Consider the following 23,747-nt stretch of genomic DNA (forward strand, 5'->3'; position numbering starts at 1 on the left):
CTTAAAAGATACCTAGGATAAAAGCAGAGCTTAATACCTGAGTGTCCCAAATGGGATCTTCATAGACTAGCGTGTATCAGCTAGTTGGTTCAGATTGTATCTTCTTCAGGCTAGAATGCAGTGCCTCAACCGAGAATCTTTTAGGCAGGCGTATTTCAGCAAGCTCTTAGCCGTCCGTATGTTTCATCCGATCGGTCCGTATTTTGCACAAATGTGTCTTTTCTGCAAGCCTGGTGGTTCAGAGGATGGTTGGGTGACTCATTGTCTATGTTTCAAGACAAGAGTGAGTTCTGTCTGTTTTAGCTCTGCTTTTATATCCCTTATAGTCTAAGTTAAGCAATTACATCATTTGTTTAAAGAACTGGAATCTCAAACTGTGCCTCGGTCAGCATTGTTTAAAGGTCGCGTTAAACACTTAATTAGCTGAGAAAACAATAAGTAGCTGATAAGTAGCTGGTAGAGAGCAGTTGCCACATAGTCATAGTTATACTTAATTGTTGCTAGGCTAAAATACAATAAAGAGTTAATAGTATCATTGTTGCTACAATCTAATATAATCAGGTAAAATTCCACAGAAGAATTGAGTCTTTTCATGAAGAAGTAGACAGATCCCATGACACTTAACGAGTTAATAGCATCATTGCTGTTAAGCTTAATCTTATACAATATAATATAATCAGGTAAAATTCCACAGAAGAATTGAGTCTTTTCATGAAGAAGTAGACAGATCCCATGACACTTAACGAGTTAATAGCATCATTGCTGTTAAGCTTAATCTTATACAATATAATATAATCAGGTAAAATTCCACAGAGGAATCGAGTCTTTTCATGAAGAAGTAGACGGATCCCATGACACTTAACGAGTTAATAGCATCATTGTTGTTAAGATTAGATTTAGATTAGATTTACAGTGTGGAAACAGGCCCTTCGGCCCAACAAGTCCACACCGACCCGCCGAAGCGAAACCCACCCATACCCCTACATTTACCCCTTACCTAACACTACGGGCAATTTAGCATGGCCAATTCACCTGACCCGCACATCTTTGTGACTGTGGGAGGAAACCGGAGCACCCGGAGGAAACCCACGCTGGCACGGGGAGAACGTGCAAACTCCACACAGTCAGTCGCCTGAGTCGGGAGTTGAACCCGGGTCTTCAAGCGCTGTGAGGCAGCAGTGCTAACCACTGTGCCACCGTGCCGCCCACAAGCTTAATCTTATACAATATAATATAATCAGGTAAAATTCCACAGAGGAATCGAGTCTTTTCATGAAGAAGTAATGGATCCCGTGACATCCCCCTCTTGAAAAGCGAGATTTCCCCATGTGTCTTTAAAAAGTTCAAATGATAGCTGAACAGAGTTCTACAATGATTGTTGTACCAATAGCAGCATGTATCAGGAGTTTTTCGTTTTTCTGCGCTCCATTATTATTATCTTCACTTTATTCATCAGCGGTGTAGTTTGTTGCAGTTGACGCTCTTATTATGAGAGCTATTGTGAGTAAAGCGGAAAAGGCAACATTAAATCAACGCATACATTTCATTTAATTATGCGAAATTATTCTGAGTCAGACTTCCCATGGCGGGTTTCATGATCAGATTCAGTTGTTGGGGTTCCGACGAATTTCATCAGTGGATTTCGTTTCCAATCATGTTGGTGGTCAAAGAGCCGGACCTCTGGTTTCCATGTTGGTTTTGGTTCGGGGCCTTGACAGCCATCGTGTTTCCAACTGTACCATGAAGTTTGTTGGACCATCCGTTTTGGTCTTTCATTCAGAATCCTCATTTTGTACTCATGGTAGTCTTTGAGATCCTGTTTGCGGTCTCTTTCGCATGCCATGTAGGGGGATATTTTGTGTTTTCTCCGGAGTTCCCTCAGGAGGCAGTCATTGTATCCAGGTGGGTTCTTATATTCTCTTTCCGTCCATTTCCAATCATGGGTCGGTGATGTATAAGTTACCACCGTTTCTATGGCTTTAGGTGACCATGTCCATTTTGACCATTCGGTTATCATATCGATTTGTGGATGAGGTAACGGTCTGTTGGCTTCTCTGGTTACGTAATTAAACTCGTCTTGTTTTATGTTGGATCGGAGCATGTTTAGGTCAGTTAGGTTTTCTTCATTCCGCTTTTGTAGTTTTGCAACATAGTTCAGACAGTCCACAAAGGTATATTTTCCTTTGGAGAGTATCATTAAGTGTTCAGCCAGGTTATGGCCTCTTCTACGGTCATACTGTACCATATATTCTTTTGAAAGGGGTGTTTGTCGAATGCGTTCCCCTTTGATCAAATCTGGGTCTGGCAACATCTTTGTTGGTTTGCATACAGAAAGTAATATGTTCATATTCAATTCTTCGAATAGCATTGAGCAAAATGTGCATATTAGTCTCTGTGCCTTTTTACGTCCATTACAATTTAAACATTGTCCAATGTTGTGTTCTTTTAGAACTGTTCTTGGCTCAGTCCACCATCCGTATTCCGTGTGGTGTTGGTTTCCTTCTTTCTAGTTACCCATTCTTTAATTTTTGGATATTGATAAAGGAATATTGAGGTTTTTTTTTCCGCATAGATGCAGAGGGTTTGTTGAGTTCCAGTAATGTAAGTTTTTGGTTCCATTTTGGTACGCAGGTTTTCTGTGGTTTTGGTTTCTTCCAAGGTGGTAGTTGCTTGGACTTATTTTGTTTTTCTGATTTAGCGTCACCCAAAGACGGGTCGCGTCTGTGTTTCAAAGGTTTGGTTTGGTTTTTGGTTTGGACAAACGAAGGTTTATCCTGGTTTGAGGTCTGTGTTAAGACCGAATGACAGACAATTAATGTCTTTAGAATCAAGTGAATGGTAGCACAAGAAATGGCCCATTCTGGTTCGTAATTAAAAGATATGATTATGGTTGAGGAGATCAGTGTTAAAAACGATCCCCATTCTCCCTTAGTAATTTCAAATTTTCTTCGTTTAAATTCAAAGCCAATCATAATTGTGAGAATTAGTCCTATACCTAGGGTCAAATGGACCCATTTATATTCTACCAAGCCCCAAAGGAGCTGGAGTCCTTTCAGAATGTTTCCTCCTATAATGGGTAGGTGGTGGCAGTAGGCGTCCCATAGACTTACGGGCATGACTACAGGGCTAAATTGTTCTTTCATGTGGGAGAAAATATCACATTGGTTCGAGAAATTCCCGTTCCTTCACAATAGTTCAGAGTCCCAAGTAAGTCTTGGTTTTGTTTTCCCAGGAAGTCTAGGACTTCTTGGTATTTGGTTGTGGTTTCATCCATGCTTGCCGGTCGAGGAAGCAGAATGTGGTTTATTTTCGTTCTGGAATCAATCCCTTGATTAATGGCTTGAGAAATGGCCAAATTACGACCACAAACACCCAGAGTAGGATAAGTCTCACTAAGAGCGGTGTATGTTGTTCTAGGCCAAGCCATGATAGAATCCAATAAATCCAATCATAGATTTGCACCCAAATGTTTGCAGTAGTTTGTAATGCTGACATAGTCCCTGCATTAATATGCAAGTTATCATACCAATTTTTTCTTGATTCTTCTACACATATTTTTATCTCTTCCTGTAGAGTTTTTTGGTCAGCCTTCCTTTCTTTTGATATTAGGTTCTGGAGGGTCTTTAGCTTCTCGTCATCCGTTGGGCCCGAGAAGGTTATCTCCATCCATTGCTTTTCTGAATAGATGGTTAGCATTCTTTCAAAATGTTCTAGGTCAGGTTTGGGTTTTTCTATTTTTAGATTAATGTTTTTCTGCCGGGTTCTTATAAGTTTCTCTGTTTTGTCTCATAATTTTGTCATTACATCCGACATGTCCTGTCGTAACATTAAATTCTCCTGACTGGTTTGTTAGCCAGGTATTTCCAGATGGAAGTACTCTATCTGGCAATCTTTTTTAACATATTGAACCTTGTTATTATCACAGGGTTTTAATAGGATTAAATTAGAGAATTCGATCAGTTGAGGCTGATTGTTAATTTGAATACATTTTTCCTTTTTTAGCCACCCATTTTTTAGGCTTTGCCAAATTGGTTGTTTTATTTTAGTTTCGTAATTTTCGTTTGTGAGAATGGATTTGATCTCTACTAGTGAGATCTTTAGTTGTTGATCTTTGTTTTCCACGTGGGATCTGTATACCCTTGAGGTTAAGTCAGCTATTGTCCTGTTTTCTGTTCTTACGGTGTTATGCAACCATCGTCTAGTTATTACATTTAATTGATTTCTAAGGTCATTAAAGGCAATTTGCCAGGCTTGGTCTTTTTTGATTGTTATCACTTCTATTATTAGGTTTTTTGAGTTTTCCCATTGTATTTTCTGATTTTTGAATAAATCCTTAATATATGCTTCTGCCTGTTGTTGTCTATTATTATTATTATTATTATCATTATCGTTGCTGTTACTGCTTTTTTTGATTTGTGGTTATCACCAGCCATCTATCAGGAGAAGATTGTTCCCAAAAGGTGGCATTCTGCTTTGTTTTGTAGCAGTACATCCTGCCCCAATGGTAGCAGTACAGAGTTGTATTTTCTACTTTTATTTCAGTTCCCTGTCTTTGTGGGTCTTTTAAGAAGTATTTTAATTTTTTCCAGTCTTGATATACTGATTTCCATTTAGATGTTTGATTTCCATCTGGGTTTTCTGCCTCAGTGTTATACTGTTTGGTATTATTTTCATAGTAATTATCCTAAGGAACTTCATAAGTGTATCCACATTTAAATCTACCGTGTTCTATATATACTACTTTTCCTGAGTTGGGAATTTTGCAGGACCATGGTCCATGGGTTTCATTTCTTTTTGCTCTATTATCATTTGGGCAGTTTTGGAGGAGAGCGGTATTGTATCCTGATGGACTATAACATTGTGTGGCTTTATCGGTGCATCCAATTATATGAGTGTTATTTTTATAATAATAGTAACAGGATTCATTTGTTTGTCTCTTGTGGTTTACATCTTCCCATTCTTTCCCTTGGTCTCTTTAGGTAAGGATAATTCTGCTTCATACCCTAAGGCAAAGTGGTTACAGACATCTATATCTTGTCTGAATAACTTCGTAAAGTTTACTGGTTTCTTTAGTAATTCTCCTATTTGTTCTCTGGACTTGGATTGGTTAAAGATGGTAGGATCGCATATTATCAGTGTTTCATTTTCTTTAAACATTTTCTTAAGGTAATAAGTTCCTAATCCTTGAACTTGCGTATCATCTTGTCTTAGTAGGGTGAGGTAAGCCTGATCCGTGTCACCACTGGCATTTCATCTTTGTCCTTGGTCACCTCCTTCTTGGTAGTGCCAAGTAGAGTTTGCATATAGTATTATCGGTTGGTGAGTGTTCATATTAGTTAGGGGGTTGCCAATATGTGGATAGGAGCAGTTATAGTGGTTTTTCGATCCTGGACTCTGATAGTCTGAACAGTTATACGTTTTGTATAAACAGTAGAGCCATCTATCTCTCTCTGAGGTTTCTTCATTTGTTGTAACATTTTGTATACTATAAGATAGTAATTTGTCTATCCAATTTTGTATAAGATTATCTATTCTTTGATCTTGTTCTTGGTTTTCATTCCCAAGCTCCTGTTTTAAGCCTATTATGTCTAAGGTGTATGTGTGTCCTATAATTTCTTCTCCTATTATTTCTGCTGAGGGTCTTGGATCTGTCCAAGTTTCATATTTTTGAGCTTGCGCAATTAGTCCTAACATTACTAGGGCCATGTTAGATAGGGTTAATCCTCCTATTATTAGAGGCATTCCTGCTGAATTTGTCGAGTTACTGTTGCTGTCGGGGTTATTACCTGTGTTACATTCCAGGCTGCGCTTTATTACTGCCTGAAGTATCCATCCTTTAGTTAGAAAGGCTAATACTATAAATAGTAGGGTGTGTTGAACTATATTACACTTAGAGCAGTGTTCTGCCGTGAGCTTCTTTTGTTTAATCGTCTTAGTCTCTTCTTTCTTGGTTTTTTTTTTGTTTTTTTGATTTAAGTTTAGGAGGGTTTCTTTACTTTTGGTATCCTTTTGCCTTTCCCTAATTGTCCTAACTCCATATTGTTCTGTTTTTGTTTTTTTTTTCTTTAAATATTTGTTTCCAATTTTTTTTCATTTCTGCTGTTTACATCTCTCTTGGAGGTTAAAAATCCCTCCATTTGTTCCCTGTGTTTCTCTTCTTCTCCTAAATATACAGCCATCCAATCTGCCATGTTCTTAGTCTTTGTTAACTGGTCTTATATTATCTACAGATAAAGTCCTTTCCTTGCCTTCCTTCCCGACTGTCACTGTCCTATTTCCTACTTGGATTATCTGTTGAGGCAAATGATAGCGGGCTTTAAAGGCTCTTCCTGATTTATTTTGTTTTTTCTCTTGTACCCAATCTCCTACTTTAGGTTGCCAAAATTTTCTGTCTTCTTGAATTTTCTGTTCCCTTTGTTGTCTTAATTCTTCTTTTTTAGTTTTTAGGAGATCTATCCATTCTTTTTTAAGTTTAGTTTGGGTTTCTATTTCAGGCTTATTTTCTGTATTCATTTGTACTCCATATCTCAAATAGTGCGGAGTTATATGGTTCTCTGCTCCTAAGAGATCTATGGGTGTATTATTGATGGCCAGCTGCACCTCCTTCAACCATTGACTCCAACTACCACCGCGAGTGCACAATAATTTTGCCAAGGCTAGTTTGACATCTTGGTTTCTCCGTTCTACCTTTCCTGCCGATTCAGGATGGTAAGGTGTGCTAAACTCAAGCTGTATCCCATGAGCGGTACACCACATGTTAAAGTCCTGGTTTTTAAAGCCAGGTCCTTGGTCTGTATGAATTACTCTGGGAGGTGACTGAGGTTTCAGTGGGAGAGCACTTTGGGGTCAATGACCATAATTCTATTTGTTTTGAAATAGTGATGGAAAAGGATAGACCAGATCTAAAAGTTGAATTTCTAAATTGGAGGAAGGTCAATTTTGACGGTACTAGGCAAGAACTTTCGAAAGCTGATTGGAGGCAGATTTTCGCAGGTAAAGGGATGGCTGGAAAATGGGAAGCCTTCAGAAATGAGATAACAAGAATCCAGAGAAAAGTATATTCATGTCAGGGTGAAAGGGAAGGCAGGTAGGTATAGGGAACGCTGGATGACTAAAGAAATTGAGGGTTTGGTTAAGAAAAGGAAGGAAGCATATGTCAGGTATAGATAGGATAGATCAAGTGAATCCTTAGAAGGATATAAAGAAAGTAAGAGTATACTTAAGCGGGAAATTAGGAGGGCAAAATGGGGACATGAGATAGCTTTGGCAAATATGAGGATCCAAAGGGTTTTTACAAATATATTAAGGACAAAAGAGTAACTAGGGAGAGAATAGGGCCCCACAATGATCAGCAAGGTGGCCTTTGTGTGGAGACACAGAAAATGGGGGAGCTACTAAATGAATATTTTGCATCAGTATTTACTGTGGAAAAAGATATGGCAGATATAGTCTGTAGGGAAATAGATGGTGACATCTTGCAAAATGTCCAGATTACAGAGGAGGAAGTGCTCGATGTCTTGAAAAGGTTAAAGGTGGATAAATCCCTAGGACCTAATCAGGTGTAAGTGCAGCAGGTCAGGCAGCATCCAAGGAATAGGAAATTCGACATTTCAGGCCAGAGCAATTCCTGATGAAGGGCTCTGGCCCGAAACGTCGAATTTCCTGTTCCTTGGATGCTGCCTGACCTGCTGCGCTTTAACCAGCAACACATTTTCAGCTCTGATCTCCAGCATCTGCAGACCTCACTTTTTACCTAATCAGGTGTACCCGAGAACTCTGTGGGAAGCTAGAGAAGTGATTGCTGGGCCTCTTACTGAGATATTTGTATCATCGATAGTCACAGGTGAGGTGACGGAAGACTGGAGGTTGGCAAACGTGGTGCCACTGTTTAAGAAGAGCAGTAAAGACAAGCCAGGGAACTATAGACCGGTGAGCCTGACCTCGGTGATGGGCAAGTTGTTGGAGGGAATCCTAAGGGACAGGATATGCATGTATTTGGAAAGGCAAAGACTGATTTGGGATAGTCAACATGGCTTTGTGCGTGGGAAATCATGTCTCATAAACTTGATTGAGTTTTTTGAAGAAGTAACAAAGAAGATTGATGAGGGCAGAGCAGTAGATGTGATCTATATGAACTTCAGTAAGACATTCGACAACGTTCCCCATCGGAGACTGATTAGCAAGGTTGGATCTCATGGAATACAGGGAGAACCAGCCATTTGGATACAGAATTAGCTCAAAGGTAGAAGACAGAAGGTGGTGGTGGAGGGTTGTTTTTCAGACTGGAGGCCTGTGACCAGTGGAGTGCCACAACGATTGGTGCTGGGCCTTCTACTTTTTGTCATTTACATAAATGATTTGGATGCGAGCATAAGAGGTACAGTTAGTAAGTTTGCAGATGACACCAAAATTGGAGGTGTAGTGGACAGCGAAGAGGGATACCTCAGATTACAACAGGATCTGGACCAGATGGGCCAATGGGCTGAGAAGTGGCAGATGGAGTTTAATTCAGATAAATGCGAGGTGCTACATTTTGGGAAAGCAAATCTTAGCAAGACATAGACAGTTAATGGTAAGGTCCTAGGGAGTGTTGCTGAACAAAGAGACCTTGGAGTGCAGATTCATAGTTTCTTGAAAGTGGAGTCGCAGGTAGATAGGATAATGAAGAAGGCATTTGGTATGCTTTTCTTTATTGGTCAGAGTATTGAGTACAGGAGTTGGGAGGTCATGTTGCGGCTGTACAGGACATTGGTTAGGCCACTGTTGGAATATTGCGTGCAAGTCTGGTCTCCTTCCTATCGGAAACTTGTTGTGAAACTTGAAAGGGTTCAGAAAAGATTTACAAGGATGTTGCCAGGGTTGGAGGATTTGAGATACAGGGAGAGACTGAACAGGCTGGGGCTGTTCTCCCTGGAGCATCAGAGGCTGAGGGGTGACCTTATAGAGATTTACAAAATTATGAGGGGCATGGATAGGATAAATAGACAAAGTCTTTTCTCTGGGGTGGGGGAGTCCAGAACTAGAGGGCATTGGTTTAGGATGAGAGGGGAAAGATATAAAAGAGACCTAAGGGGCAACTTTTTCACGCAGAGGGTGGTACGTGTATGGAATGAGCTGCCAGAAGATGTGGTGGAGGCTGATACAATTGCAACATTTAAGGGGCATTTGGATGGGTATATGAATAAGAAGGGTTTGGAGGGATATGGGCCATGTGGGACTAAATTGGGTTGGGCTATCTGGTCGGCATGGACGGGTTGGACCGAAGGGTCTGTTTCAATGCTGTATATCTCTATGACTCTAAGTCAGACAAATATGCTTCATTAACCAGTTTTACTGATTTTCTTTCTACTGGGGTGTCAGCTAAGATTTGAGCCTTTAGAACCAGAAACAGAAATTACTGAAAATGCTCAGCAGGTCTGGCAACATCTGTGGAGATAAATCCAAGTAAATGCTTTGGATCCAGCGACCCTTCCTCAGAACTTCACAGAGGCCAGTATCCCATTACCAAGTCATCCTTTAGTTACACATGAGCAGTCCTTAACTTTAGCACTGCTTCTTCAGAGTCAGCTCTCAGAGAATCAGCATCTGTGACACTCCTCTTTTCATCCGTCAGCCAGAGCTCCCTGATTGGACTAAATTAACATCCCCTCGATCCAACTCCTATTTCTCTCTACAGATGCTGCCAGACCTGCTGAGCTTTTCCAGCAGTTTCTATTGTGTTACTGATTTGAAACATCCACAGTACTCGATTTTTATTCAAGCCTTTGGAGTTGAGCTTAACTAAGAGGTGAATGTACAACATGGTGAGACCTAGTCCACACCAGAAGCAAAGTATATCTCGTCTCACCATGTTTGACAAACCTAGAGTAACTTCAAAAAACTTGTGTATGAATACAAATTCCTAGCATAAAACTTTCTATCATTCAGAACAAACCAATAATAAATTAAAAATGGAAAGAAGAATTATCTAGCATCTCTTTAGGATATCTTAACAGTGTCTCACAGATGACAATAAACTTTTAAAAGTGTACTTCCCTGGTTAAGCGAACACTATAAGAAGTTTAGATCTCATCAGGCAGCTGGTCATGATTTGGAATGGCCAAATTTGATCTCCCAGACTGCTTTGCAAAGCCACCAAATCATACAGTCATACAGCATGTAAACAGAACCTTTGGTCCAACCAGTCCACACTGATCATGTTCCCAAACTAAACTAGTCCCACCTGCCTGTGCTTGGCCTATCTCCCTCCAAACTTTTCCTATTCATGAACTTATCCAAATGTCTTTTAAATGCTGTAACTGTAGCTGCATCCACTGTAGCTGGCAGCTCATTCCACACTCAAAACACTGTCTGTTTAAAAAAGTTGTCCCTCATGTCCTTTTTAAAATTTTTTCCTCTCACCTTCAAAATATACCCACTAGTTTTGAACCCCCCTATCCTATGGAAATGACCCCTGTAATTCATCTTATCTATGCCCCTCATGAATTTATAAATCTCAATAATGTCACCCTTCAGCCTCTTATGTTCCAGTGAGAAAAGCCCCTTTCCAATTTAGTTTGATACCTCAAATCCTCCGTTCCTGGCAACATCCTGGTAAATCTTTTCTGGACCCTTTCCAGCTTAATAATATACTTCCTATAACAGGACAACCAGAACTGGATACAGTATTCTAGAAGAAACCTCATCAACATCCTGTTTAATTTCAACATGACATCTCAACACCAACACTGAAAGGTCTGAGCAATGAAGGCAAGCATGCTAAATGTCTTCTTAACTATCCTGTCTCCCTGTGATACAAATGTCAAAGAATTATGTACCTGAACCCCTAGGGGTCTCATTCTACAACATGACTCAGAGCCCTAATGAAGGACTTATGCTCAAAACGTCGACTTTCCTGCTCCTCAGATGCTGCCTGACCGGCTGTGCTTTTCCAGCACCACACTGTTTGACTCTAATCTCCAGCATCTGCAGTCCTCACTTTCTCCCATTAATTGTATAAGCCCTGCCCTTGTTTGTTTTACCAAAATGCAATACAGGGGAACCTTGATTGTCTGAATATCAATTATCCCAAAATTGGATTATCCAAAGAAGATCTTGAGGTCCCCACAGAAAGATTACATCAAAGATGTGTGTCCAATACTGATCACGTCTTTTGTTTACACTGATTGAAAATGCTGCCGAGAACAGTCCTGGACTGATGGGAGCGCAGGCACCATCTCTAAATGACTGACCTCCCACCCTCTCTCTCTGTTCCCACACTTTCCCTGGAGTTCTACACAGGTGCGAACCCTAAACCCCCCTTCCCCAAATAATGTCTTTAACCTTGTTCTGTACAGGGCAGAGGTGGAACCTGTCAAAAAACGGTGCAGAAAAAAGTTGTGTGTGCGTGTGTGTCTGCGCGCGTGCTATTTGGAGACTCAAACCCCAAAAGACAGTAGCAGCAGTCTTGTTGTTGATGTCCAGTCCATCTGCCCCAGAGAGGGGAGGTGGGGGCAGGGGGTGACGGGGGGGGAAATGGGGGTTGGTGTTGGATGGGGTTTGTGGGGTGGATGGGGTTTGTGGTGGATGGGGTTTGTGGATTGGACAGGGGGTGCGGGGGGGCACTGTTGGATAGGGTTTGTGGGGTGGATGGGGTGAAGGGGGCAGTGTTGGATAGGGTTTGTGGGGTGGGCGAGGGTGCGGGGGGGCAGTGTTGGATAGAGTTTGTGGGGTGGATGAGGGGTTGCGGGGGGCAGTGTTGGATATGATTTTGGGGTTGGCGAGGGGTGCATGGGGGCTGTGTTGGATAGGGTTTGAGAGGTGGGTGAGGGTGCGGGCAGGGGGGCAGTATTAGAAGGGGTTTGAGGCGGCCTGGGGGGGCGCTGTTGGACAGGGTTTGGAGGTTTGCAGGGGGCAGTGTTGGGCAGTGTTTGAAGGCGGGAGCGGTGTTGGATGGGGTTTGGGGGTTTGCAGGGTTGGTGTTGGATGGGTTTTGGGGTGGGTAGGGTGGCAGTGTTGGACAGATTTTGGGGTGGGCGGGCGCGGTGTTGGACGGGTTTGGGAGTTTGCGGGGGGCGGTGTTGGACGGGGTTTGAGGTGGACGGACAGAGGGCTGGTGTTGGGGTTGGCGGGGACCGTGTTGGATGGGGTTGTGGGGTGTGGACAGAGGCCGGTGTTGGATGGGGTTTGAGGTGGGCGGGGGCAGTGTTTATTCAGGGTTTGGGGTGAGCGGGGGCGGTGTTGGATGGGATTTGGGGAGGGTGGGGGGGTCGGTGTTGGATGGGATTTGGGGTGGGTGGAGCTGGTGTTGGACAGGGTTTGGGGTGGGCGTGGGCGGTGTTGGATGGGATTTGGGGTGGGCAAGGGTGGTGTTAGACAGGGTTTGGGGTGGGCGTGGGCGGTGTTGGATGGGATTTGGGGTGGGCAGGGAGGGCAGTGTTGGGCAGGTTTTGGGGTGGGCCGGGGTCGGTGTTGGTCAGTGTTTAGGGCAGTGTTGGACAGGGTTTGGGGTGGGTGGTGGCAGTGTTGGACAGGGTTTGGGGTGGGCGGTGGCAGTGTTGGACAGGGTTTGGGGTGGGCGGGGGCAGTGTTGGACAGGGTTTGGGGTGGGCGGGAGGGCAGTGTTGGATGGGATTTGGGATGGACAGGGGCGGTGTTGGACAGGGTTTGGGGTGGGCGTGGGCGGTGTTGGATGGGATTTGGGGTAGACGGGGAGGGCAGTGTTGGGCAGGTTTTGAGGTGGGCGGGGGCGGTGTTGGACAGGGTTTGTGTTGGGCGGGGGTGGTATTGGACAGGGTTTGGGGTGGGCAGGGGCGTGATGTTGGGCAGGGTTTGGGGTGGGCAGGGGCGTGATGTTGGGCAGGGTTTGGGGTGGGCAGGGGTGGTGTTGGACACGGTTTGTGGTGGGCGGGGGCGGTGTTGGATGGGATTTGGGGTGGACGGTGTTGGGCAGGTTTTGGGGTGGGCCGGGGCAGTGTTAGACTGGGTTTGGGGTGGGCGGGGGGGCAGTGTTGGATGGGATTAGGGGTGGGCGGGGGCAGTGTTGGACAGTGTTTAGGGTGGGTTGGGGGGCAGTGTTGGACGAGGTTTGGGGTGGGCGGGGGCAGTGTTAGACAGGGTTTGGGGTGGGCGGGGGGCAGTGTTGGACGGGATTAGGGGTGGGCGGGGGCAGTGTTGGACAGTGTTTAGGGTGGGTTGGGGGGCAATGTTGGACGAGGTTTGGGGTGGGCGGGGGGCAGTGTTGGACGGGATTTGGGGTGGACAGGGGCGGTGTTGGACAGGGTTTGGGGTGGGCAGCGGGGGCAGTGTTGGACGGGGCTTGGGGTGGGCGGGGGGCGGTGTTGGACATGGTTTGGGGTGGGCGGAGGTGGCAGTGTTGGACAGGGTTTGGGGTGGGCGGGGCCGGTGTTGGATGGGATTCGGGGGGCAGTGTTGGACGGGGTTGGGCGGGGGTGGACAGAGGGCCGGTGTTGGATGGGATTTGGTGGCAGGCAGAGGCCAGTGTTGGACAGGGCTTGGGGTGGGCGGGGGCGGTGTTGGACACGGTTTGTGGTGGGCGGGGGCGGTGTTGGATGGGATTTGGGGTGGGCGGTGTTGGGCAGGTTTTGGGGTGGGCCGGGGCAGTGTTAGACTGGGTTTGGGATGGGCGGGGGCACAGTGTTGGATGGGGTTTGGGGTGTGCGGGGGCAGTGTTGGACGGGGTTTGGGGTTGCGGGGCAGTGTTGGACAGGGCTTGAGGCGTGCGGGGGGGCAGCATTGGACAGGGTTTATGGTGGGTGGGGGGTGGTGTTGGACAGGGTTTGGGGTGGGCAGGGGCGGTGTTGGACAGGGTATGGGGTGGGCAGGGGCGGTGTTCGACAGGGGTCTTGGGTGGGCAGGGGTTGCAGTGTTGGACAAGGTTTGAGGTGGGTAGGGGGGCAGTGTTGGACGGGGTTTGGGGGAGCGAACAGAGTGCAGTGTTGGACGGAGTTTGGGGTGGGCGGGGGGGGCAATGTTGGGGTGAGCTGTGGAGGAGGTGCGGTGTTGGATAGGGTTTGGGGTGGGCAGAGGCGGTGTTGGACGCGGTTTGGGATGGGCGGGGTGCAGTGGGGGCAGTGTTGGATGGGGTTTGTGGGTTGGGTGATGGTTGTGGAATGGCAGTGTAGGATAGGGTTTGTGGGATGAGCGAGGAGTGCGGGGGCAGTGTTGGATAGGGCTTGTGGAGTGGACGGGGTGCAGGGGGGCAGTATTGGATAGGGTTTGTGGGGTGGATGGCAGTGCGGGGGCGCAGTGTTGGATGGGGTTTGTGTGGTGGACGAGGGTGTGGGAGGGCGGTGTTGGATAGGGCTTGTGGGGTGGAAGGGGTGCAGCGGGGCAGTGTTGGATAGGGTTTGTAGAGTGGGCGGGTGTGCAGCAGGGGCAGTGTTGGATAGGGTTTGTGGGGTGGATGGCAGTGCAGGGGCGCAGTGTTGGATGGGGTTTGTGGGGTGGATGGCAGTGCGGGGGCGCAGTGTTGGATGGGGTTTGTGTGGTGGACGAGGGTGTGGGAGGGCGGTGTTGGATAGGGCTTGTGGGGTGGAAGGGGTGCAGGGGGGCAGTGTTGGATAGGGTTTGTGGGGTGGGTGGAGATGCGGGGGGTCAGTGTTGGATAGGGTTTGTGGGGTGGATGGGGAGTGCGGGGGGGGCAGTGTTGGATAGGGTTCGTGGGGTGGACGGGGTTGCCGGGGGGGGTCAGTATTGGATAGGATTAGTGGGGTGGATGGGGTGCAGGGGGCAGTGTTGGATAGGGTTTGTGGGTCGGACATGGGTGCAGGGCGGGCAGTGTTGGATAGGGTTTGTGGGAGGACAGGGGTGGGGTGCAATGTTGGATAAGGCTTGTGGGGTGGGCAGGGTTGCAGAGTTGGATAGGGTTTGTGGGGTGGATGGGATTGCAGGGGACAGTTTTGGATGGGGTTTGTGGGGTAGAGGGGGTTGCGGGGGGGTGGTGTTGGATAGGGTTTGTGATTTGGAACGGGGTACAGCGCGGGCAGTGTTGGATGGGGCTTGTGGGGTGGGCGGGAGTGCAGGGGGGCAGTGTTGGATGGGGTTTGTGGGGTGGGCGGGAGTGCAGGGGGGCAGTGTTGGATGGGGTTTGTGGGGTGGACGGGGTGCAGGGGGGCAGTGTTGGATGGGGTTTGTGGGGTGGGCGGGGTGCAGGGGGGCAATGTTGGATGGGGTTTGTGGGGTGGACGTGGTTGCGGGGGGGAGTAGTATTGGATAGGGTTTGAGGAGTGGGTGAGGGGTGCGAGGACAGTGTAGGATAGGGTTTGTGGGGTGGATGGAGGTGCGGGGGGACGGTGTTGGATCGGGTTTGTGGGAAAGGGCGAAGGTGCGGGCGGGAGGCGGTGTTGGACGGGGTTTGGGGGTTTGTAGTGGGCGGTGTTGGACGCTGTTTGAATGTGGGAGCAGTGTTGGATGGGGTTTGGAGTGGGCGGGGGACAGTTTTGGACAGGTTTTGGGGTGGACGGGGGTGGTGTTGGACGGGGTTTGGGGCTTTGCGGGGGGCGGTGTTGGATGGTGTTTGAAGGCGGGAGCAGTGTTGGATGGGGTTTGGGGGTTTGCAGGAGCTGGTGTTGGATGGGGTTTGGAGTGGGTGGGGGGCAGTGTTGGACAGGTTTTGGGGTGGGCGGGGGTGGTGTTGGACAGGGTTTAGGGTGGGCAGTGGTTGCAGTGTTGGACAGGGTGGGCAGGGGGGCGGTGTTGGATACGGTTTGGGGTGGGCGGGTGTAGGTGTTGGTCGAGGTTTGGGGGAGCAGACAGAGGCCAATGTTGGCCAGGGTATGGGGTGGGCGGGGGGGCAATGTTGGATGGGTTTGGGATGGTCAGGGGGGCAATGTTGAACGGGGTTTGGGGTGGACCAGCGGCGATGTTGGACAGGTTTTGGGGTGAGCCGTGGCAGGGTTGGACGGAGGCCGGGTTGGACAGGGTCTGGGGTGGGCATGGGGGCGGCGGTGTTGGACAGGGTTTGGAGTGGGCGGGGGGGTAGTGTTGGACGCGGTTTGCGGGGTCGGGCGGGGGACAATGTTGGGCGGGATTTGGGGTGGGCGGGCTGCAGTGTTGGACTGGGTTTGGGCTGGGCAGGGTGTGGGGAGGGCAGTGTTGGATGCGGTGGGCGATGGGTGCGGGGTGGCAGTGTTGGATAGGGTTTGTGGGGTGGGCGATGGGTGCGGGGTGGCAGTTTTGGATAGGGTTTGTGGGGTGGGCGATGGGTGTGGGGGGCAGTGTTGGATAGGGTTTGTGGGGTGGGCGAGGGTGTGGGGGGCAGTGTTGGATGGGGTTTGGAGTGGGTGGGGACAGTTTTGGACAGGTTTTGGGGTGGCGGGGCGGTGTTGGATAGGGTTTGGGGCTTTGTAGGGGGCGGTGTTGGATGGTGTTTGAAGGCGGGAGCGGTGTTGGATGGAGTTAGGGGATTTGCAGGGGCTGGTGTTGGATGGGGTTTGGAATGGGTGGGGGACAGTTTTGGACAGGTTTTGGGGTGGGCGGGGCGGTGTTGGACGGGTTTGGGGCTTTGCGGGGTGCAGTGTTGGATGGTGTTTGAAGGCAGGAGTGGTGTTGGATGGGGTTTGGGGGTTTGCAGGGGCTGGTGTTGGATGTGGTTTGGAATGGGTAGGGGGCAGTGTTGGACAGGTTTTGGGGTGGGCAGGGGTTGCAGTGTTGGACAAGGTTTGGGGTGGGCGGGTGTCTGTGTTGGACGAGGTTTGGGAGAGCGGACGGCGCGCAGTGTTGGCCAGGGTATGGGGTGGGCGGGGGGGAATGTGGAACAGGGTTTGGGGTGGACCAGGGGTGATATTGGACAGGTTTTGGGGTGGGCCGTGGCAGGGTTGGACAGAGGCCAGGTTGGACAGGGTCTGGGGTGGGCATGGGAGCGGCGGTGTTAGACAGGGTTTGTGTTGGACGGGGGGGTGGTGTTGGACGCGGTTTGCGGGGTCGGGCGGGGGACAATGTTGGACGGGATTTGGGGTGGGCGGGGTGCAGTGTTGGACTAGGTTTGGGATGGGCAGGGTGCGGGGGGGCAGTGTTGGATGCGGTGGGCGATGGGTGCGGGGTGGCAGTTTTGGATAGGGTTTGTGGGGTGGGCGAGGGGTGTGGGGGGCAGTGTTGGATGGGGTTTGTGGGGTGGGCGAGGGTGCGTGGGGAAAATGTTGGATGGGGTTTGTGGGGTGGACTGGGTGCGGGGGGGGCATTGTTGGATGGGGTTTGTGGGGTGGACGGGGTTGCGGGGGGGCAGTGCTGGATAGGGTTTGTGGGTTGGACGTGGGTGCAGGGTGGGCAGTGTTTGGATAGGGTTTGTGGGGTGGACGGCGAGTGTGGGGGCAGTGTTGGATCGGGTTTGTGTGGTGGGTGGAAGTGCCGGGTGGGCAGTGTTGGATAGGGTTTGTGGGTCGGACGTGGGTGCAGGGCAGGCAGTGTTGGATCGGGCTTGTGGGGCGGACAGGGTTGCAGAGTTGGATGGGGCTTGTGGGGTGGATGGTGTTGCAGGGGGGCAGCTTTTGATGGGGTTTGTGGGTTGGACGGGGTGCAGGGGAGCAGTGTTGGATAGGGTTTGTGGGGTGGACAGGGTGCGAAGGGGCGGTGTTGGATAGGGCTTGTGGGGTGCAGGGGGGCAGTGTTGGATAGGCCTTGTGGGTTGGACGTGGGTGCATGGCGGGCAGTGTTTGGATAGGGTTTGTGGGGTGGACGGCGAGTGTGGGGGCAGTGTTGGATCGAGTTTGTGGGGTGGGTGAAAGTGCCGGGTGGGCAGTGTTGGATAGGGCTTGTGGGGTGGACGGGGGCGCGGGAGGCAGTGTTGGATAGGACTTGTGGGGTGGGCAGGGGTGGTGTTGGATAGGGCTTTTGGGTAGCTCGTGTGTGTGGGGGGGTGGTATTGGATAGGGTTTGTGGGATGGACGAGGGTGTGGGGGGTGGTGTAGGATATGGCTTGTGGGGTGCGCGGGGGTGCAGGGGGCAGTGTTGAATAGGGTTTGTGGGGCGGACAGGGGTGAGGGGGCACTGTTGGGTAGGGCTTGTGGGGTGGGCAGGTGTGCAGAGTTGGATAGGGTTTGTGGGGTGGATGGGATTGCAGGAGACAGTTTTGGATGGGGTTTGTGGGGTGGAGGGGGTGGCGGGGGGGTGGTGTTAGATAGGGTTTGTGGTTTGGAATGGGGTACAGCGCAGGCAGTGTTGGATGGGGTTTGTGGGATGGACGGGGTGCAGGGGGGCAGTGTTGGATGGGGTTTGTGGGGTGGACGTGGTTGCAGGGGGGAGCAGTGTTGGATAGGGTATGAGGAGTGTATGAGGGGTGCGAGGACAGTGTAGGATAGGGTTTGTGGGGTGGGCGAGGGTGCGGCGGGCAGTGTTGGATAAGGTTTGTGGGGTGGACGGAGGTGCGGGGGGACGGTGTTGGATCGGGTTTGTGGGAAAGGGCGAAGGTGTGGCCGGGAGGCGGTGTTGGACGGGGTTTGGGGGTTTGTAGTGGGCGGTGTTGGACGCTGTTTGGGGCTTTGCGGGGGGGCGGTGTTGGATGGTGTTTGAAGGCGGGAGCAGTGTTGGATGGGGTTTGGGGGTTTGCAGGAGCTGGTGTTGGATGGGGTTTGGAGTGGGTGGGGGGTAGTGTTGGACAGGTTTGGGGGTGGGCGGAGGTGTGGGAGGGCAGTGTTGGATAGGGTTTTTGGGGTGGACGGGGTGCGAAGGGGCGGTGTTGGATAGGGCTTGTGGGGTGGACGAGGGTGCGGAAGGGCGGTGTTGGATAGGGTTTCTGGGGTGGACGGGGGTGCGGGGGCATTGTTGGATACGGTTTGTGGGGTGGACGAGGGTGCGGTGGGGCAGTGTTGGATAGGGTTTCTGGGGTGGATGGGGATGCAGTGGGGGGATTGAGGTGGCCTGGGGTCAGTGTTGGACGGGGTATGTGGGTTTGCAGGAGGCGGTGTTGGACAGTGTTTGAAGGCGGGAGCAGTGTTGGATGGGGATTGGGGGTTTGCAGGGGCTGGTGTTGGATGGGTTTGGGGTGGGCGGGGGGCAGTGTTGGACAGGTTTTGGGGTGGGCGGACAGAGGGCTGGTGTTGGGGTGGGCGGGTGTTGGATTGAGTTGGGGTCGGGGACAGAAGCCGGTGTTGGATGGGGTTTGAGGTGGGCCAGGGCAGTGTTGAACAGGGTTTGGGGGCGGGCAGAGGGCTATGTTGGACAGAGTTTGGGGAGGGCGGGGGCGGTGTTGGATAGGGTTTGGGGTGGGCAGGGGCAGGGTTGGACAGGGTTTGGGGTGGACCAGGGGCGGTATTGGACAGGGTTTGGGGTGGGCAGGGGCAGGGTTGGACGGGGTTTGGGGTGGACCAGGGGCGGTGTTGGACAGGGTTTGGGATGGGCCGGGGCAGGATTGGACAGGGTCTGGGGTGGGCGTGGGGAGCAGTGCTGTTCAGGGTTTGGGGTGGGCGGTGTTGGACAGGGTTTGGGGTGGACGGAAGGGTCGGTGTTGGACAGGGTTTGCGTAGGTGGGCAGGGGGGCAATGTTGGACGGGATTTGGGGTGGGTGGTATGCAGGGGGGGCAGTGTTGGATGGGGTTTGTGGGGTGGACGGGGGTTCCGGGGGGGGCGGTATTGGATGGGGTTTGGGGTGGGCGGGGGGGGTCGGTGTTGGACACGGTTTGGGGAGGCGGGCGGGGGGCTATGTTGGACGGGATTTGGGGTGGGTGGTATGCGGGGGGGGAGTGTTGGATGGGGTTTGTGGGGTGGACGGGGGTTCCGGGGGGGGCGGTATTGGATGGGGTTTGGGGTGGGCGGGGGGGGGTCGGTGTTGGACACGGTTTGGGGAGGCGGGCGGGGGGCTATGTTGGACGGGATTTGGGGTGGGTGGTATGCGGGGGGGGGGGGGGGAGTGTTAGATGGGGTTTGTGGGGTGGACGGGGGTTCCGGGGGGGGCGGTATTGGATGGGGTTTGTGTGGTGGACAGGGTGCAGGGGGGCAGTCTTGGATGGGGTTTGTGGGGTGGACGGGGTGCAGGGGGAGCAGTCTTGGATGGGGTTTATGGGGTGGATGGGGAGGGGTCAGTGTTGGATAGGGTTAGTGGGGTGGGCGGGGGTGGTATTGGATAGGGCTTGTTGGTCGGACGTGTGGGTGGGGGGTTGGTGTTGGATACGGCTTGTGGGGTGGGCAGGTGCGGGGGGGCAGAGTTGGATAGGGTTTGTGGGGCGGACGGGGGTGAGGGGGCAGTGTTGGATAGGGCTTGTGGGGTGGGCTGGGGTGCAGAGTTGGATAGGGTCTGTGGGGTGGATGGGATTGCAGGGGCCAGTTTTGGATGGGGTTCGTGGGGTGGAGGGGGTTGCGGGGGGGGTGGTGTTGGATAGGGTTTGTGGGGTGGACGTGGGTACAGCGCAGGCAGTGTTGGATGGGGTTTGTGGGGTGGACAGCGGCCCAGGGTGATCCGGGTTGGATAGGGTTAGAGGGCTGGACGGGGTACAGCAGGGGGGCAGTGTTGGATGGGGTTTGTGGGGTGGACGGAGGTGCGGGGGGGCAGTGTTGGATAGGGTTTGTGGGGTGGGCAGGGGTGTGGGGGAGCAGTGTTGGATAGGGTTTGTGCGCTGGACGGAGTTGCAGGGGGCAGTGTGGGATAGGGTTTGTGGGGTGGGCAGGGGTGTGGGGGAGCAGTGTTGGATAGGGTTTGTGCGCTGGACGGAGTTGCAGGGGGCAGTGTGGGATAGGGTTTGTGGGGTGGGGCGGGCGGGGGCGGTATTGGAAGGGGTTTGAGGTGGCCTGCGGGTGTTGGACGTGGTGTGGGGGTTTGCAGGGGGGGCAGTGTTGGATGGTGTTTGAAGGCGGGAGCAGTGTTGGATGGGGTTTGGGGTTTTGCAGGGGCTGGTGTTGGATGAGGTTTGGGGTGGGTGGGGGGGGCAGTGTTGGACAGGTTTTGGGGTGGGCGGGGGCAGTGTTTGATGGGGTTCGGAGGTTTGAGTTTGGGGGCAGTGTTGGACTGGACTTCGGGGTTTGCGGGGGACAGTGTTGGACGGGGTTTGAGGTGGGCCGCGGCAGTGTTGGATGGGGTTTGAGATGGGCGGGGGCAGTGTTCGACAGGGTTTTGGGTGGGCAGGGGGGCAGTGTTGGACAGGGTTTGGGGTGGGCAGGTGGGGCAGTGTGTGATGGGGTTTGGGGTGGGCAGGGGAGGCGGTGTTGGACAGGGTTTGGGGTGGGTGGGCTGAGGCGTTGGATAGGATTTGGGGTGGGCGGGGAGGGTGGTGTTGTGCAGGTTTGGGATAGGCCGGGGCAGTGTTGGATGGGATTTGGGGGTGCAGTGTTGGACGGGTTTGGGGGTGGCGGACAGAGGACCGATGTTGGATGGGGTTTGGGGTAGGCAGGGGTGGTGTTGGACAGGGTTTGAGGTGGTAAAAATGAGGGTTTGGGGTGGGCGGGGGGGCAGTGATGGACGGGGCTTAGGGTGGGCTGGGGGGCGGTGTTGAACAGGGTTTGGGGTGGGCGGGTGGAGGTGTTGGACGGGGTTTGGGGGAGTGGACAGAGGGCAGTGTTGGACAGGTGAGGGGGGGGGGTTGCGATGTTGGACGGGGTTTGGAGTGTACCGGGGGTGGTGTTGGACAGGGTTGGGGGTGAGCAGGAGGTCGGTGTTGGACGCGTTTTGGGGAGGCGGGCGGAGGAGCAATGTTGGACGGGCTTTGGGGTGGGCGGGGGGGCAGTGTTTGACCGAGTGTTGGGTGAGCCATGGGGCGCGTTGTTGGACGGGGTTTGGGGTGGACCGGGGGCGGTGTTGGACAGGGTTAGGGGTGGGTGGGTGGTCGGTCTTGGACGCAGTTTGGAGAGGCGGGCGGGGGTGGCACTGTTGGACGGGATTTGGGGTGGGCGGGGGGCAGTGTTGGACGGGATTAGGGGTGGGCGGGGGCAGTGTTGGACAGTGTTTAGGGTGGGTTGGGGGGCAATGTTGGACGAGGTTTGGGGTGGGCGGGGGGCAGTGTTGGACGGGATTTGGGGTGGACAGGGGCGGTGTTGGACAGGGTTTGGGGTGGGCAGCGGGGGCAGTGTTGGACGGGGCTTGGGGTGGGCGGGGGGCGGTGTTGGACATGGTTTGGGGTGGGCGGAGGTGGCAGTGTTGGACAGGGTTTGGGGTGGGCGGGGCCGGTGTTGGATGGGATTCGGGGGGCAGTGTTGGACGGGGTTGGGCGGGGGTGGACAGAGGGCCGGTGTTGGATGGGATTTGGTGGCAGGCAGAGGCCAGTGTTGGACAGGGCTTGGGGTGGGCGGGGGCGGTGTTGGACACGGTTTGTGGTGGGCGGGGGCGGTGTTGGATGGGATTTGGGGTGGGCGGTGTTGGGCAGGTTTTGGGGTGGGCCGGGGCAGTGTTAGACTGGGTTTGGGATGGGCGGGGGCACAGTGTTGGATGGGGTTTGGGGTGTGCGGGGGCAGTGTTGGACGGGGTTTGGGGTTGCGGGGCAGTGTTGGACAGGGCTTGAGGCGTGCGGGGGGGCAGCATTGGACAGGGTTTATGGTGGGTGGGGGGTGGTGTTGGACAGGGTTTGGGGTGGGCAGGGGCGGTGTTGGACAGGGTATGGGGTGGGCAGGGGCGGTGTTCGACAGGGGTCTTGGGTGGGCAGGGGTTGCAGTGTTGGACAAGGTTTGAGGTGGGTAGGGGGGCAGTGTTGGACGGGGTTTGGGGGAGCGAACAGAGTGCAGTGTTGGACGGAGTTTGGGGTGGGCGGGGGGGGCAATGTTGGGGTGAGCTGTGGAGGAGGTGCGGTGTTGGATAGGGTTTGGGGTGGGCAGAGGCGGTGTTGGACGCGGTTTGGGATGGGCGGGGTGCAGTGGGGGCAGTGTTGGATGGGGTTTGTGGGTTGGGTGATGGTTGTGGAATGGCAGTGTAGGATAGGGTTTGTGGGATGAGCGAGGAGTGCGGGGGCAGTGTTGGATAGGGCTTGTGGAGTGGACGGGGTGCAGGGGGGCAGTATTGGATAGGGTTTGTGGGGTGGATGGCAGTGCGGGGGCGCAGTGTTGGATGGGGTTTGTGTGGTGGACGAGGGTGTGGGAGGGCGGTGTTGGATAGGGCTTGTGGGGTGGAAGGGGTGCAGCGGGGCAGTGTTGGATAGGGTTTGTAGAGTGGGCGGGTGTGCAGCAGGGGCAGTGTTGGATAGGGTTTGTGGGGTGGATGGCAGTGCAGGGGCGCAGTGTTGGATGGGGTTTGTGGGGTGGATGGCAGTGCGGGGGCGCAGTGTTGGATGGGGTTTGTGTGGTGGACGAGGGTGTGGGAGGGCGGTGTTGGATAGGGCTTGTGGGGTGGAAGGGGTGCAGGGGGGCAGTGTTGGATAGGGTTTGTGGGGTGGGTGGAGATGCGGGGGGTCAGTGTTGGATAGGGTTTGTGGGGTGGATGGGGAGTGCGGGGGGGGCAGTGTTGGATAGGGTTCGTGGGGTGGACGGGGTTGCCGGGGGGGGTCAGTATTGGATAGGATTAGTGGGGTGGATGGGGTGCAGGGGGCAGTGTTGGATAGGGTTTGTGGGTCGGACATGGGTGCAGGGCGGGCAGTGTTGGATAGGGTTTGTGGGAGGACAGGGGTGGGGTGCAATGTTGGATAAGGCTTGTGGGGTGGGCAGGGTTGCAGAGTTGGATAGGGTTTGTGGGGTGGATGGGATTGCAGGGGACAGTTTTGGATGGGGTTTGTGGGGTAGAGGGGGTTGCGGGGGGGTGGTGTTGGATAGGGTTTGTGATTTGGAACGGGGTACAGCGCGGGCAGTGTTGGATGGGGCTTGTGGGGTGGGCGGGAGTGCAGGGGGGCAGTGTTGGATGG

Source organism: Hemiscyllium ocellatum, chromosome 32, assembly GCF_020745735.1.
Source record: "Hemiscyllium ocellatum isolate sHemOce1 chromosome 32, sHemOce1.pat.X.cur, whole genome shotgun sequence".
Taxonomy (NCBI): domain Eukaryota; kingdom Metazoa; phylum Chordata; class Chondrichthyes; order Orectolobiformes; family Hemiscylliidae; genus Hemiscyllium; species Hemiscyllium ocellatum.